This window comes from Stenella coeruleoalba, assembly GCF_951394435.1.
Source record: "Stenella coeruleoalba genome assembly, chromosome: 3".
Lineage (NCBI taxonomy): Eukaryota > Metazoa > Chordata > Mammalia > Artiodactyla > Delphinidae > Stenella > Stenella coeruleoalba.
In genome coordinates, this window is record NC_137148.1 from 25,189,428 (window position 1) to 25,207,332 (window position 17,905).

The 17,905-nt window shown below is 36.0% G+C and overlaps 1 long non-coding RNA gene across 2 annotated transcripts in view; it reads right to left on the reverse strand.

Annotated features, from left to right (window-relative positions):
• Positions 1-1,392: 1,392 nt before the first annotated feature.
• Positions 1,393-17,905, reverse strand: part of LOC307184504 — a 180,007-nt gene continuing 163,494 nt past the window's right edge. For both annotated transcript variants that reach the window (XR_013827732.1, XR_013827733.1), the window contains exons 3-5: positions 7,968-8,063; positions 4,485-4,633; positions 1,393-1,529 (exon numbers count right to left, since the gene is read on the reverse strand). This is a non-coding gene — a long non-coding RNA (uncharacterized lncRNA). The remainder of the gene's footprint in view (positions 1,530-4,484; positions 4,634-7,967; positions 8,064-17,905) is intronic.

Sequence of the window (17,905 nt, forward strand, 5' to 3'; positions counted from 1 at the left end):
AAAAATAACATGAGAATTTTTATTAATCCCCCCACCACCTCATAAACACATACACACACAAACACACACACACCAACAATACCACAACCATAAACTGGAGGGAAAAGAGTCTGAGTGTAGAAAGTAAGAAAAACATCAGGGCAAAAACAGCAAGCACAGAAGCAATAACTTATAGAGGCAGGAAAGGTGGCCACAAGCTACTCTTTGTTTTCCACTGAAAAAACATAAAATGTATGAACCACAGAAAAGATTATATGGACTTAGAAAGGGCAGAAACCAATTGTATTATGTGTTTAAAGATCTATTTCTTAATATTCTTATTTTAAATTGTACTTATCAATTCTGATTTATTTATATAGAGAGAGTGCACATTCTTTATAGTTAGGATGCTCTGAAATAAAATACTTCCCTTTTTAGAGTGAAGTATCTGATAGTTTTACTTTCAAATTCCTAGCAATGATTTTTTATGTTTTTTTTCCTAGCAGATATCAAAGTGTCTGACATATGTAAAAGATAAATTCATTTTTATTTAATAAATGAGCCTAAAACAACTTTTAAGGATACCTAAAGATGATTACTTTGGACCAAGCACCATTACTTTTAGGTTCTTATCTTGTAATTTAAACACTTTTTAATTCTTAGAAATACTTTTTGCCTTGACCATTTTAAGGCAAAAACTAAAGGCTAGGTCTGAAGCTGAATCTTAGGCATCTCCACTGTAATCTTAAGTTTCTGAGGCAATTCCTACCGATTCTCAACATCCCCAGACCCAGATGCTGAGGACCTGAGGAACACTTTGGTAACTAGGAAGGAGAAATGAAGCAAGCCAGAGCTCTAGGACCTGACTTATCTCTCTGAGTAGTAAGACCATGCATATGAATCAAAATTAAACATTAAACAAAAGTCCCATTTCATTATTAAAAAAAATCAAGTAAACCAGGTATTCTGAATATATAACAAACTCTCAAAGTTAATAAGAAAACATATAACCCAGTAAAGACAATGGACAAACATTTGAATAGTCAGTCCATCAAAAAAGATACATCGACGGCAAATAAGCACATGAAAAGATGCCCAACATCATTCACCAAAATGCAAATTAAAACCACAACAAAATTATGCTAGAGACCTACTAGAATATCTAAGATTAAAAAGCTAGATCATACCAAGCATTGGCAAGGATGTGGAGAAAGGAGGACTCTCAAACACTGCTGATGGGACTGTAAAAAACATAAAACCACTTTGGAAAACAGTTCACAGTTTATCAAAGGGTTAAACATGACTTACCATATAATCCTCCCATTACAATTCTAGTTTACCCTAGATAAAAGAAAGCATATGGGGCTTCCCTGCTGGCACAGTGGTTGAGAGTCCGCCTTCCGATGCAGGGGACGTGGGTTCATGCCCCGGTCCGGGAGGATGCCACATGCCGTGGGGCAGCTGGGCCCGTGAGCCATGGCCGCTGAGCCTGCACGTCCGGAGCCTGTGCTCCACAATGGGAGAGGCCACAACAGTGAGAGGCCCGTGTACTGCAAAAAAAAAAAAAAAAAAAGAAAGCATATGTCCACAAAAGACTTGTACATGAATATTCATCACAGTTCTGTTTGTAATAGCCAAAAACTGAAAACAACCCAACTGTCCATTGATAAGTGAATGGATAAACTCTGATGATTTTACAATGGAATTCTACTCAGGAATAAAAAAGTAATATAAACAGTATGGTTGAATTTCAAAACAATTATGCTGAATGAAGAAGGCAGACAAAGAAAGTGTACCTACTATATGATTCTATCTATATAAGATTCTAAAACATTCAAGCTGATCTACAGTGGCAGTCGATTAGTGGTTGCCCCAGTACTTGGGGGATGAAGAGAGGTAGCAGAGAGGAATTATAAAAGAATATAAGGAAATTTTTGAGGTGATGGATATGCTTGTTATCTTTATTTATTTGCAGTATGTGGGCCCCTCACTGTTGTGGCCTCTCCCGTTGCGGAGCACAGGCTCCGGACGCGCAGGCTCAGCGGCCATGGCTCACGGGCCCAGCCGCTCCGCAGCATGTGGGATCCTCCCGGACTGGGGCACGAACCCGCGTCCCCTGCATCAGCAGGCAGACTCTCAACCACTGGGCCACCAGGGAAGCCCTGTTATCTTTATTTTGATTATGGTTTTGTGGATGTATACTCAGGTCAGAAGTTATCAGATTGCACAGTATAAATACATATGGTTTATTGTATGTCATAATTATGTCTACAATTTCGTTAAAATAAGTTACTAACTGGCTGTGTATTATGGATCATCTCAAATAGTGCTCACATCTTTCAAAATATTTTATGCATACATCTATTTTCTTTCCTTATAAATGATGTTCGCTTCTGTGCCCAAAGTTTACTCAAGATAATGATAATCTGATTATTTACTCATCACATAGTTAACCTTAGTATGTTTTTAGAATTCTTACCACAATTCCAATTTTCATAGTAAAAAAAACAAGGAAAGAAATTACAAACTTTGAGTTTGGGCAAAATAACACATTCCAGTGGAATCAAAGCATCTGATATCTTTCCACATTAAACATTAGCTCTTTAATCGCAGAGTCCATGCTCAGTCTAGACTAAACTCTGCTGACTTTCCAAACTGTCTTCAGATATCCTTTTCTTCATCAGCTTCACTATTCCATTCACCAACTTACTCTAAGATGCATTTGTTCCTTGAGAGTTCTCCAACAGCAAGTGTGGTTTTCTAGGCAGAGCTGTGCTCCTCTAAAACCCAACAGTATGCCTACTGGTTAGTGGTGTCCAGTCATTAAGTGAGCAGGTGTTGGCATTAGATAGAACTGCATGAATCTCAGTTTTTTTCTCTTTTAAATAAGTTAATTTGAAACACAGCCATACTTCTATAAGCTTCAATTTCATCATTTTTAAACATAGTATAGCTGTGTTGGACTCAGCATTTTTCTGATAATGATCGTATGGCATATGTAAAGCAATTCACACAGTGCCTGACATGTGGTAAGTTTTTCTACATGTGAATGTTTATTAAAGTTATTACTGGGACTTCCCTGGTGGTCCAGTGGTAGAGAATCCACCTTACAATGCAGGGGATGTGGGTTCAATCCCTGGTCAGGGAACTAGGATCCCACTTGCCGCGGGGCATTTAAGCCCGTGCGCCACAACTACTGAGCTCCTGCGCCTCAACTAGAGAGCCTGCGTGCCACAAACTACAGAGTCCACGTGCCCTGGAGCCTGCACGCCACAGCTAGAGAAGAGAAAACATGCATGCCACAACTAGAGAGAAGCCTGTGTGCCACAACTAGAGAGAAGCCTGCACGCCACAACTAGAGAGAGCCTGTGCGCCACAACTAAAATCCAATGCAGACCAAAAAAAAGTGATTACTGTTATGTTTGACCTACAATTTGACAAGTATTAAAAGATGTGGCGTATTATAGAACCTTAGAACCAATAAAATTTATGCCATGATTTTTCACTTTATGCTTTTTAGGTTTTTTTATCGAATGAGTATGAACATTAAAACATACACTGGTGGAAAGGTTATCTTCATAGAACATACTTTAAAACTTAAAAAAGGAGGTAAACCATGAACTCAGCATTCCCCAAAGTGTACTTGGTGAAAATATAATCCTGCAAAATATTCTGTGAAAAAAAAGAGTCCCATGGTCAAATAAACTTGGAGAATATTGAATGCTGTATGTTCCTTTGGGGGATTCACAATACAAATGCTATAGTAAGAGTCAGGGAAGTCCTGCAGTTAAAAAAAAAAATGTATTTCACTTTGTTTGACCCAATGTTTTTAAAACTTTCCTGAACATAGAACCTTTTTTGTATAAAGTCTATGAATATTCCTTTTGGGGAAAATTGACTAAACTATTATAACTGTTAATTCTTCTATTCTTTTCTATTAAGAGACACAAAGAGTGAAAATACTACTTTCACCTGTCAACAACTCATGGCCTTGTAGAAAGATTTTCAGAGCCTGATATTAAGTCCCTAATGCCTCTATCACGGTGGCAGCTGTCTGCTACCTCAGTGTCTTCCTTGCTTGGCTACCAAAGCAATTCTCCAGGGGTGTCTACCTCTCCTACATTCTTTTCACTTCTAAGCGATTTGACAGAATTCAGAATAGAAACAAGAATACAGTGTCACCTGCATCTACACAAGAACAATGGGAATCACATTAATTGTCTTTTTCTAACTAGAGGAGAGTAATTCCCTCTTTTAAAAAAAGACTAATTTATTTAATTTCCAGCCCCTCCATTAATGATCATAACTTGAAATTTACAATGCTTGATTTAAGTGCAGTCATACTTACTACAGCAGGTTACATCAATTATCAGTTATCTATTGTTATGTTAATGTTGTGTGTCAAACCACTCCATAAACCAGAGCCTTAAAACGATAAGATCTATTCATAGATCAGTGGATCCACTGAACAGTTCTAATCTCTGCCAGACTCACTCAAGACATACTATCTGCTGTATCTTGGGCAGGCCATTCCTCTTATTTCGGCTGTTCAAATGTTTGGTGGCTGCTGGACTCCGGCTGGTCTAGCTATTTTTTATGTATTTGTCATATCCATCCAGCAAACTAGCCCAGGATGTTCTTATAGTGCTGAGGTCTGAGAGAGAGAAAGAAAGTAGAAGTGAGCTAGGCCTCTCTGAGGCCAGTTTAAGAGGTGACTCACAATCATAAACACATCATAAATAAATTATAAAATACAGCATAAATAATACAGCAATTATTTATTCTGTATTTTATTTGCAAAACAAAGTTACAAGGCCTACCAACATTCAAGCAATGGTAAAATTGACTCCACCTCTGGACGAGGAGCTTGAAGTGACATTGAAAAGGGTGTGGTTTCAGTGAGGGGTGAAGAATTGGGGGCAATGGTTGCAATCGATCTACTACCATTCCTCTCTCTGGCTTTAGCTCCATAAATTACCACTCACAAATTACAAATTACGCTCACCCCCTCCCAAGGTGCCCAAATCCAATTATTGTATCGTCTTCAAAGTCCAGCATCTTGTGATCTACATGAAGTCTAGATAAGGCTCTTCAGATGCGTCACATTTTGATTCAAAGACTTATGAACCAAAAAAACAAGGTATTTGTACTTTACTAATCCCACCCTGCATGTGATAGTGAGGACAGGAAAATTGCAATAATGACAAGGACAGGAAAATTGCATTAAACAGCACTCTCATTCAGAAAGGCAAGGATGGGAGGCATGTAGAACTCTCTGGACCTTAAAAATTTTGAAATCCAACTGGGTAAATGTTGCCAGGTTCCCTGACACTGGGAGAAAAGAATGTTCCCAGATTTGGCCTCCATTCTGCTCCCAAGGACAGACTGTTCTCCATAGCTCCACTTTTAGGAACCTTCTTCCTTTCCCATCTCTCTCCTTACCCCTTCTGAAGAGATCAGGGGAATTTACACCCTCTGAATATCGGTTTCAACTGGCTTTCTCTAAAGGATGAGAACCCAGAAGCCATTTTGCATTTTGAACATTCTCAGTACCTTTGAGGCCAAGATGATGAGGCCACTTTTGCCTGTACAACTATTTAAAAAAATTTTTTTGAACTTTCAAATAATTTGATTTACATCCACTCCACTCAACAAATTATTTTTAATCACACTCATTTGGGTCATATCAGACAATTGCGGGAGCCACCCTTTGTTCCTAGCAGCCTTCTGCCTACCTGAGTGGACTAAGCACTTCCTTAACTCTTTCAGAGGTCTTAACAACACATCTTAAGACACACTGATGATTTGATCTATGTCCCTAGGCTATAGTTTACTTTGATAATCTTTTCCTGACTAGAAGGACTAGAGATGAGAAAATGTTTTATTTTGTAGCCCATAAGTTTGGCCCTCTCACGTTGCCTCTAAATTCTGCTTAGGAAGGGCCAGCTTTTCTTTAGTTCATCACTTTCTTGCTGTACCACACACAATTAAGAAAATTCAGCTGACACTCTCAACATTCTGCCTGCAGATCTCCTTAGGCAAATCCAAAAGTTCATTAGATATATTTTCCATCTTCCAAGTTACTGCAAGCAACAGTTTTGTCAATTATTTTGCAATGACATTACATGGATCATCCTCTTCTCCAGACTCCAGTTACAGTTTCCTACCATGCCCCCAGTCCTTGTTAACAGTCTGCTTATCATTTTCCAACCGCCACCTGCAACCAATCACATAGCTGATGCCACATATTTCAAGTTTCTCGTATGACAGTGCCCTCTGTCAAGTATCAATTCTGTCTCAGCTATCTGTTGCCACAATCAAATTTTGTAGTAAACTACCCCCAAACTCACTGTCCTAAAACCATAAGTGTTTATTCTTGCTCACAGTGCTATGAATAGGTTGGGTGGCTCCTCTGATCCTGACTGTGCTCACTAATAAGTCTCGAGTGAGCTGTGGGTCAGTTTGGAGGCCCTGCTGATCTTCACTGGATTCTCTCAAATCTGTGGAGTTGGCTAATTGTGGGTCACTCTTCTCCATGTGCCTCTCACATCCCTCCAATGTGCCAGCCCATTCTCATGGCAAAGCCAAGGTCCAAGGGGGAAAAAAAAAAAGTACAATCATTTAAGGCTTTTGGAATCCCAGGCTTGGAAATAATGTCTAGTCATTTGTTTGCTAAAATTAGTCAAAGCTCAGCCCAGATTGAATGTGAGGAGACACTATCTATGATGAAAAGAGCTTCTAGGACAGATTGTGAAGGATGTTGCTAAAGACAAGTATGGAAAATTGGGTCCATTTTTACAATCAATCTACCACACAGGTAAACAGAAATTTAGTAAGTTTTTTCTGATACCCATGCTTTATTAAAAGAGCCAACAGTTGTGATCTTTCCTATTAAAAAATAATAACTAGTGTTTAATCTGATCATGAATGTCATTTATTATATTGCAGTGAATATAAAAAAGAGAAGAAAATAAAAAATCACCCAACTCCAACTGAGGAAAATTGCCATGGTAATTTGATGCTGGTTTCTTTAAAATGTTTTATATTTATTTGACATAGATCCATATATAATTGCATCATTAAGTTGATACTGCATGCATGATTGTGGATTGTGCTTGTTTCACTTATATCATGAACACTAAACCGTCATTAAAAATTATTATTAAAACATTCAATGACTTATTCATAGCTTATGTCTATTTTAGATTTCATTACCGTTCTCCTAATTCTGTATGTCTACATGTTTTTGTCAACTTGATTTTTATGGTCTGAGAGGTAAGTTCAAGTCTTTCAATGTCTCCGACACTTCATTGCAATTCCTACAATTTAAAAATTTCTTTTGAAGTTTTACTCTATGAAGTATAGAGACTCATGCAGATCTTCATTGTAATGTAACATTTTTCATAAAAATATCTTTCACTGTGACTTGCAGTTTTAAAAATTTCAATTCAAGCTTTTCCAATATTGGGAATATTTTATATTTTTTAATCATGCTTCCTCCCAGAACTCTCTGATCTTTATTCTAAATTATTTCCCCTCTTAGACTCTCTCCTAACACTTGTTCTTTTCCTTTATAAACCCCATCACAATTTTAACTCCATATTTTTTTGTAAACCGCATCAGATATAGTATATTATTTTTGAAAGAAACCAGTGATAAACCAGCTGTCCTTCCATGACCCATTCAAGTACTGAACTCTAACACCTGAAGCTGCTCAGACTACCACTGGTTAGAATGAAAGGTAGTAAATTAGTAGTGCATGAAATATATGCAGCCAATGAAAGCCAAACAGTTCTTTTGTACAGTTCACAGAGAATATTTCGAACCTCTTGTTACAATTTTCTTCTCACTTATTAGATGGTGTAAGTCTAAAACTACCCTTGTTCCTTTTTAGTCCCATGTTTTCATTTTGCAATGAAATGCAATGAACTCTAATGAGCAATGAGTTCTAAAAAAACAAAAGTACAAGTCAAAAAAGAATTAAGTACATGGAACTTCCCTGGAGGTCCAGTGGTTAAGACTCCATGCTTCCACTGCAGGGGGCAGAGGTTCGATCCCTGGTCTGGGAACTAAGATCCTGCATGCTGTGGTGCAGCCAAAATAACAAATAAAAAAAATTAAGCACTAAATTTCCATTTATCATGAAACATCATTATGAACATGTAACATGCACAAAATTTTTATTGACATTTACCCTCTCCTCTTACAGCCATAGTAACACAGAGACATAAAAGTTACAAGGCACAAATATGCTAAAGAATTGTCCGTTTTTATTTCAAAAGGTAGTAATTATTTTATGTAAGAAGTCTGGGATGAAAAATAATTTATCATCTGTATTTTAAAAAAGTATGTTTACTTCTCACTCAAACATAAATTTTCATTTAGATCAAATGACTCTTCTAAATTAATTTTTCATTTTTAGTTGAAATTGTCTTGTACATATACTGTAAGTAAAGCTATAACTATTAATGAACTGGCTCCATCAGCATAAAAATTCTATACAGAGTTGGAAAAAAACAGATTTTTATCAAAGACAGATGTTTTAAATAGAAAATCAGTTAATTCTCATAGTGTTTTGACATTTTTATATACAATATAAAGATTTGGAAGTGTATTCAGTTGAAGGATAAATATTTCACATTATTATGAATGATATTATAAATTCAGTTCAAAAGTTAAACATTAATATTAAGATTATTTTTATTATTATATTTTGCTGAAAAAAATATGAATCTAAATTTTGATGGAACACATTGCCAAGATAAAGCAATGGTATTTCTAAATCAAAAAGCTGCGTAGTAGGGATGCTTTTGAAATTAGTTTCAGTAGTTATAATTCATAGTTGCTCCCCAAAGCTATGATATACTATCAGTATATATGGGGCCTACAGTTTAGTTGTTGAAATTCCCTTTCTCTCTCTCTCTCTCTCTCTCTTTTCAATTGGATAGTTTGATAATATATATAAGAATAGAATGAAATGGAAAGCTCTATGATTTTATAGCAATTTGATTTGATAATACATAGTAAAGAATCATTTAAAAAAAGAGCTTATTTGAAGAATTTGTCTTATTTGTCAAGGAAACTTCCTCTGAATAAAGAAAAAAAGACAGCATGTGTGAACTTATTTCATATCAAATGTTTACACATCTAAATAAAATATGTAATGTTTATAACAACTCCATTTAACAGCATATGTTCTCAGTTTATCACGGACTTCAGCAACTGCAGTGTATTTTTTCAATTAAAATATTATAATCTACATAGATAACTGCATTAAATGTATTAGCAATTTCAAATGTATTACATAAAAAGTTAACTTTGAAGATTGTTGATTTTATGAAAAAATTGACTTATTTACAGATTATATTCTTTATCAAGAAGGGTGGCATCTAATTAGAGACAGGTATACTCTAAAAACTGAGAAAAAGGTGTGAATATGTACCAAGTAAAACTATTTTGCTTATGTTAATTTTTAATGTTTAGATACTAAATCTGAGGGTTTTTTAAAAAAAATTATTCTTTAATGTACAAAGATATGTTACTTTTCATTTTGTTAGAGAAAATTTTAAAATAAGACTTGAAAAAGTAAATTAGTTATTATATTTACCAATACAATAAAACCAAGAAATATTTCAATAGTTAAATAATTTTAATTAATTTAGCATCCCTTTTACTCTCAGTAACATCCTGGTTTGGATAATGAATTAGTCTCCTTTCCTTGAGATCACTAAAATAGGTCCTTCAGCTTTCACTTATTTATTCCAATTAGATGTAATCCACAAAGTGAAGTTGATTTTTGTAGTCAGGTCCTGAGACAAAAATCATGAGAAATCTGGTCACTGTGTGTTGTACTTTTATTGTTCTGAACTTTAAGAGTGGTGCTTTGGAATCATTCTCATCTCATCATGTCCTAAATGATCTCCTTCAAGTGAAGGAAAGACAACTGGCATTTTCTGACACCTTTTACTTCAAAAATGCTAGATAAAATAGTCTTTACTTCACAAAGACTTTAAAATGGAAGACTTTATTTAATAATCCAGGCAGTCCTTACTTTGCACAGTATGTCAGACCATAAAAATGAGCATATAAACTAATACCATACACACTGATCTTAAATAATTAACGGGAAAAATTACAATTGTTCTGTGATCTCTAAAATTATTTTTCCAGAACTTTAAAACTCTCTTATTGTCAATTAAATATATATAGGGAAAGAAAACAACACATAAAAATAATATTTGTTTTGTGCACTGTAACTTGTAACATTGAGATTTTAAAGTGCTTTATTTCTTTACAAAAAAACTTACCAAGAATAGTTTTAAGAGTGCTTGCCTTCTCTTATCATCTTATAATTTACCATGTGGAGCCGGCATCTTTTCTACACCCTGATGAATTTTCATAATCCTTTCTAAGTTTGGATCAGCTTCCAACATTTTATCCTTTGCACTTTTGCAATGTTGTGAAATCTCTCTGGGAGTTCCTTTCATTCAAAGATTTTGCCGGTGTCACCTTTCCTCTAGGATATCTTCAACCTTTTTGTCACAATCATCTCTTTATTTGTGTTAGTAAGTTCGTCTTTACTAAGTTTCTCCAGGTGCATATCTAGCATCTCTCAAACAGTGGCAGTGTCAACATGCCCTTAGACAGCTGTTTCTTCTACACCTCAATTTACATTCAATTCAAATTTCACTTCTAGTATTAAAACTTTTCCGCTATTTTTTTTTTCACTACACTTTCCTCTTTGTTGTCCATCCCTAAAAGACTTCAAGAGAAGAATCAACTCTACAGATCATGGATAATTTTTTATATCACCTGGCTGAATACAAGGGGTAAGTCTTGTCAACTGCTTAAGCTTTATTCTACCGCAAAGAAGAAAGATTCAAAGATTCTTTTATAAAAAATGAGAATTTTTACATCAGAGAAAAAGAAGACAATGTGGAGAAGCTTGACAGAAGGAAGCCCCAGCAATATAATGTTTTGCTCAGTTGAACCAGGCATGCGGTGTTAAGGCTGATTCTTGAAAGTATGCTACCTCTCTGTAAGTTTTCACAATTCAAATCTAGGTAACGTAGAACTGCTGGAGGAGACTCAGCTATTGTTTAATTACAAGAAATGATTAGTTTCTCTCCTGGTGACTTCAGAAGGCAAATTTGTATTACGGGGCAGTCTGTCAATCAACGGTTGCTTTCTTTTTCCTTCTTCTTTTTCCTTCTTCTTTTTCCTCCAATGAAGTAATTCAGTGATGACTCAAGCTGCTGAACTCAGCAGTTAACATTTTGAAGAACATCCAGGTCTAGCATTTTATATATTTCTAGTCTTTATAACCAGGCCCTAAAATAGGAAAAAAAATGAAGGAAGACAAGACATAAAAAGAGCAAGAAGGGTAGCATCTTCCAAGAAAACTGTCAAGCAAAGCATATCAAATTCTTCTCCCTGGATATTTTGTTCATTCTCTTTCATTTCCACCATGGCATTCCCTCTCCACATTCATTTGAAAGAAAAAGAAAAAACAGCCATGGAGATGAAAGAATAGTGATCCCATTCAATGTCTCTGTCCAGGTGGATAAAGTGCTATTGGAAAAGAGCTTGAAGTATATTTCTAAAATCTGCAAGGTTTCAATTGTAAGAGATGTTTCTTCCCTCTTTAGCCCTATCTGAGCTATCTTTACATTTTTTTCCAGAAACAATCTTTGGCATAACACCTTTTAAAAATCTTTAGCTCATTATCTGTTCTCTATTTTTCAGTTAATCTACAACTAGATGCTTTATATTCAGCTCCAATAAAAAGTCTCATAATCCTTGCTGGAAGAGTCTCTCTTGCCCAAGGTCATACGATAAAAATATATCCTTTCATAATTATCAAATGAATAAACCAAATTTATAGAGGAAAATACAATCTTGTCATAATTTCTTGATTCAAAGAAAATGCTAAAAATTTTTAATGTTTCTAATTTAGCAACTTCTGAAATTGCCAACTTTACAATTTTGCTGCATAGCTCATTTAACTGGTGCTTCAATTACAATCATGTGATAGAAATTGTATCTTATACAACCTTATAAAGTGATCCCTGCTAAAAATAAAAGAGGTGTGTCCATTCGTATCAAAAGCCCCAACTTCCTCTTATGCTCTGGAGCCCTTTCTGTCTTGCCTTTTGAAAGACTTGACTTCAGCAATTGTCTCTGGTAGCCTGCCTCATCAATTTCTCCTTCTCTAATTGTTCATCCATTAGCATAAAAGTCTATACTAATCTTCCAACTTAAAGTAGCCTGCCTCATCAATTTCTCCTTCTCTAATTGTTCATCCATTAGCATAAAAGTCTATACTAATCTTCCAACTTAAGAAATACCTTCCTTAACCCAAGCACTATTTTTAAACTACTGGCTTATGTTTCTATTCTCCATATCATATTAAAATGATACAAAAGATTTTCTACATTGAAGTCCACTTTATTAGGTTCCTTTCACTCTTCTTTGAATTGAAAACTCCCTATTGTTTTATTTAACCAGGAAGAAAGAAGAGGTAGGGAGAGTTTAGATTTGTTGGTTGAGCAACCAAAGTTGTCTTCCACGTGCTCTAATACATCATTAATGTTTCTGAATATTCCATGTATGTTTGAAAAGAAATGTTTATTATCGTTTTTGAGAATTTATTTTAATTATTCTTTTCTGATACTGGTAATCCTTAACATCTATGCATACACACATACCATATGCACTCACACATATACACACACAGAAGCCTGTAAATGTTCTATTCGATTGTTACACTCGTTTTTGTCTTTTTGCTTTGTCGTCTCTAACACGGATTTAAAATCTTTTATTTTTTTTTTGTCCATTTCTTCTGGCTTTCTATGAAATTTTGCTTTATGTATTTTGTAACTATGTACACATAAAAGTTCATGACACTCATATCACCTTGGTATACTGTTATTTTTGCCAGTATGAAATGTTTCCCTTTGCCCTACATAAATAATTCACTTTCAATTCTATTTTGTCTGATAATAACATTTCTTCAACTCTTTTCTTTTGATTAATCTTTGTTGTTGGTAATACATTATTCTACCCTTTTGCATTTCAATCTTTTTTATGTATTTTAATTTCAAGTATGGCTCTTGTATATGTATTTTGGCTCTTGTATATGTATAAGTATGGCTCTTGTATAGCAAGTGTATTTGGTTTGGGGAATTTTTAACACATTCTAAGGATATCTATATTTTAAAATGGAATTTAACTCATTAATATTTTTATGATTAATGAATTCTTATAAGTATTCTGCCATTTTAATATATGTATTCTATTTTTGATTTAAAAAAACATTTCCTTTCTCTCTCACTCTTCATTTGACTGATCTAGTATATTTCTGTTGTTATGTTTTTATATTTTTCCTATTACTATAACTCCTATTGGGAGTTATATATCCTTTTCCTTTTCTGCTACTGTAACCCTTAGTATTTAACATATAAACCTCTCAAATACATCAGAATCTACATAGCACACTGGAACATCTGATATTTCAATAAATTTTTTAATGTTTTCATCAAAAATTATTTGGTGTCAGTTATAAGTTTGTTTTTTCACACACCACTGTTTATTTATACCAAAATCTTGTCCATTTTGGACTTTTTAAATTAAATTTTACGGAAGACATCTTCAAGTAAAACATTTTAAAAAGGTCTATTTGTACTAAACTTTCTGAGACCCTTTTTGTTCCAAAATATTCTTATTAATACTCCCACTCTTGAATGCTTATAAAGAACTCTAAATTCCAAATAATTTTTCCTAAGATAGTTGAAGATCTAGTTTGCTGATGCCAATTTTATTTCCTTCTTGATAACTATTTTTAAAATAAACCTAATTTTTAGAACAGTTCTAGATTAACAGAAAAATTATGAAGATAATACAGAGAGTTTCAAACATCCCAGCCCCAGTTTCACTTATGTCGAGAGTTTAGCTAAGTTACTCCATGGCATTGCTGCCTTGACAACCATTTTGTTTGGCCAAGCAGCCTACAGAGACCCTAAACTGACACTACTCCCTCATACAAGCACATGTCCTAGATAGCAGCCTGCAGTCACTGTGTTCCTGGTATGACTTACCCAATAGCCCTTGCGGTCAACAGTCTCCTCTGCCTCCCAATGCCTTCGCAAAGGATCTACTTAGATAAGATCCCCATGTGGATTACCGTAACTGGCCCTTTCAATTTGAACAGACCAATCCACCCTTAGCCTGGGAGCCCCAAAGCACTTCACCCATGGTCCCTAGTAAAGGCATGTGCCCCAGGTTTTGTATCTTTGTCTGCACTCTGCCTTGACCTCCCACGAGGTTCCTCAAGGCATGCTGTGTGCTTCCTCCAGGACATGTGAGTAATAAGCTTCTCTATTTCAATTTCTTTTGTGGTCTGTTGTTGAACTGCTCACCACCCAACACCCTGTGTTCCTTAACAAGTGTTACACAAATTCATAACACCTTATTAACACACTAGTATGGTATTATTGTCACAATAAACACCATACATTTTTACTAGTTGAAGTCCATGTTTTAGTCAGATTCCTTCAGTTTTTACCTAATATTCCTTTTCTGTTCCAAGGTCCCGTCCTTATCATATTAGTTATCATGTCCCCTTAGGCTTCTCTTGACTGTGACAATTTCCCAGACTTCCTTTGCTTTTTGATGACCTTGGCAATTTTGAGGAGGAGTAGTTAGATATTTTTTAGACCATCCCTCAGTCAAGACTTGTCTGTTATTTTTGTCCTGATCCATCTGGGAATATGAGTTTGGGGGAAGGAAGACCACAGGGTCTTCCTGCTAGGGTCTCATCACACCCTAGCAAGGATATATATGATCTATCAACATGACTTATCACTGTTGATGCTGACCTTCACCACTTGGATGAGTTAATGCTTGTCAGATTTCCCCACTGTAAATCTACCATTATATTTTCCCCATTCTTACTATGCTCTTTAGAGGAAAATCACTATCTGCAGCCCATTCTTGGGAAATGGGGAGCTCTGCTCGGCCTCCTAGAGAATGGAGTATCGTCATTCATTATTTGGAATTCTGTCTAGAAGAGTTGTCTCTTCTTTCCCATTTATTCAGTTGTTTATTTATGTCAACATGGACTCATAAATATGTATTTCATCCTTTGGACTATAACCCAAACTTATTTATTGTTGAAATTTTTCCAACTTTGGACATGGGGAGCTCTTTCAGTAAGATTCAAATATCTGACCTATATCATTTTTCTCCTCCCTGAAGAATTTCTTTTATGCTTTTCGCAGGGTGGTTCTGCAGACAATGCATTCCTTAAGTTTGCATGTGAGAAAATCTTTATTTCACAACTTTTAAAGGATGAATTCATTGGATATAGAATTCTAGGTTCATATTTTCTTACAACATTTCAAATATTCCACTCCACTCTCTTCTTTGAATTTTTTCTTGGGAGAAGTCTGATGTAGTTCTTAACCTTGTTACTCTACAGGTAAATTTATTTTTCATCTGGCTTCTTTGAAGATTTTTAATTTGTCATTTTTTACTTCACACTGAATATGATATTCCTAGGTGTAGATTTTTTTGGGGGGTAGGGTGGGGGTATTCATTGTGGTTGCTATCTTGCTCTTTCTGTACCTATGCTCTGGTGTATGTCACTAGTTTTGGAAAACTGTCAGTCATTACTACTCCAAATATTCCTTCTGCTCCATTTTCTTTTTCTTCTGGTATTCCAATTATGTGTGTGATACCTTTTGAAATTTTCCTACAGTTATTGGATGTTCTGTCCTGTCCTATGTATCTTTGCATTTGGTTATTAGAAGATTATGATGATCTTTTGGTGATGTCATTTTCCTTGATTCTTCGTGTTCCTTGGAGTTTTACATTGCTGTTTTCACAAAGTACTAGTCACATCCTTCGATCTTTACCAGCGGCCTTCAGGTGACATACTCCTTGTTGGTCCTGCTTGTATTCTGAGGCTTTCTCTGACCTTATATGGGTACACCTGCTCCATGCTTCTTGCTCCCTCTTGTGGCAGAATTTTTAAGCTAGTATGCTGTCTCTCAAACTTAAAATGCACCAGGCCCGCTATTGGAAACCTCTCTTTTTTTCCCCCAGTGGTGGTACTACAGCTCACAATTGTGGCTTCTCCCTTCCCCACACACCCTGTTCAGTGTTTTGTGTGTATTCACTGTCTGTCTAAGTTTGCTTTTGCTGCTGCCCTCGGGAGAATGCACAAGGAGCCAGCCACAGAGAGGAGAGAGGTGTGGGCTTGGCCTTTGGGGCACTGGAGGTGCCGGCATGCCAGTTGGAGGGATTCTCTGGTGAGGTTTTGCCAGAAGATCGTAGGTGGGCTTTCTGCAGCAGGACCTGTGTTCCTTTAATGCTCTGATAGTCTTAACTGCCTCCTTCCTGATCTCCTCCCCTCCCCCAAGTCATGGAGCTCTTCCTTTAATATCTGAGAGAGAAATGATTTTCTTTAGCGGTGTCCTGCATGGCTGGGAAGGCCAGGTGCTCACTTACCACTCACCCTTTTCACTGATAGGAGGGATCTCCAGCTTTCTTTTTCTCTAATTCTCTATGCTGTGCCGCCTTGGTGGGGGGGGGGGGGGCGGTGATTCTGGCAAAGTTCCTTCTGACCACTCCAATGTGTCCAAACTTGTTTTTTTCTGTTTTTGCTCCAGTAGAGTGCTGGAATTTCTCCTCTAGGAACCTGAACTTCTACAAAGGCTCTCATGTGTAGGGCATTTGCCACACACATTATAAGGAACTGGCTCACATGATTATGAGGGCTGGGAAGTCCCGAGATCTGCAAGCAGGAGACCCAGGAAAGCAGATGTTACAGATCCAGTAAAATCCAGAGACCTGAGAAGCAGTAATGCTGAGGGTGTAAGTTCCAGTCTGAATCTAGAGGTCTGAGAACCAAGAGAGCCAATGGCATATATTACTCAGCCATAAAAAGGAATGAAACTGGGTCATTTGTAGGGACGTGGGTGGACCTAGAGTCTTTCATACAGAGTGAGGTAAGTCAGAAAGAGAAAAATAAATGTATATTAACACATATATGTGGTATCTAGAAAAATGGTACAGATAAACCAGTTTTCAAGGCAGAAACAGAGACACAGATGTAGAGAACAAATGTATGGACACCAAGGGGGGAAGAGAGGGGTGGGGGGGGATGAACTGAGAGATTGGGATTGACATGTATACACTAATATGTATAAAATAGATAACTAATAAGAACATGCAGTATAGCACAGGGAACTCCACTTCGCTGTACAGCAGAAACTAACACAACATGGTAAAGCAGCTATACTCCAATAAAAAAAATCAATCAATAAATAAAGTAAATCCAAAAAAAAAAAATTTCAATCTGAGTCCAAGTCTGAAGGCAGGAGAAGGCCCATGTCCTAGCTCAAAGACCATCAGACAAAGAGAGTAAATTCTCCCTCACTCTACATTTTGTTCTATTCAGGCCTTAAAATAGAGTGGACAATGTTTACCCACATCCAGAAAGACCTTCATAATAATGTTGAATCAAATATCTGGGTACTCCTTGGCCCAGTCAAGTTGACACATGAAATTAACATCACAGCCAGGTTGAGTTATCATTATTTGCAACATAAAGCATTTTAACTAATATACCGGGTTTGCTACCTCTGAAGGATGTAGCATGTCTTAACTAATTGATGTTTCAAACCCAGCACTTTTTCATGATTTTCATTATTCATTATTCACTTATTTTATCTAATCTATTGTATCTTATATTGTATGTGATAATCATAAAATTGCCTCTTTCACTTAATAGCCAATAACTACTAGAGGAGTTTTATAAGAGTGAAAAATAATTTTGTAAGAATAATTAAGGAAGAAACAGGAAGCAGAGTGAATGAAATTTTTTTTGGACAACCCGAGGAAAATACATAAACACAGGTGCAGT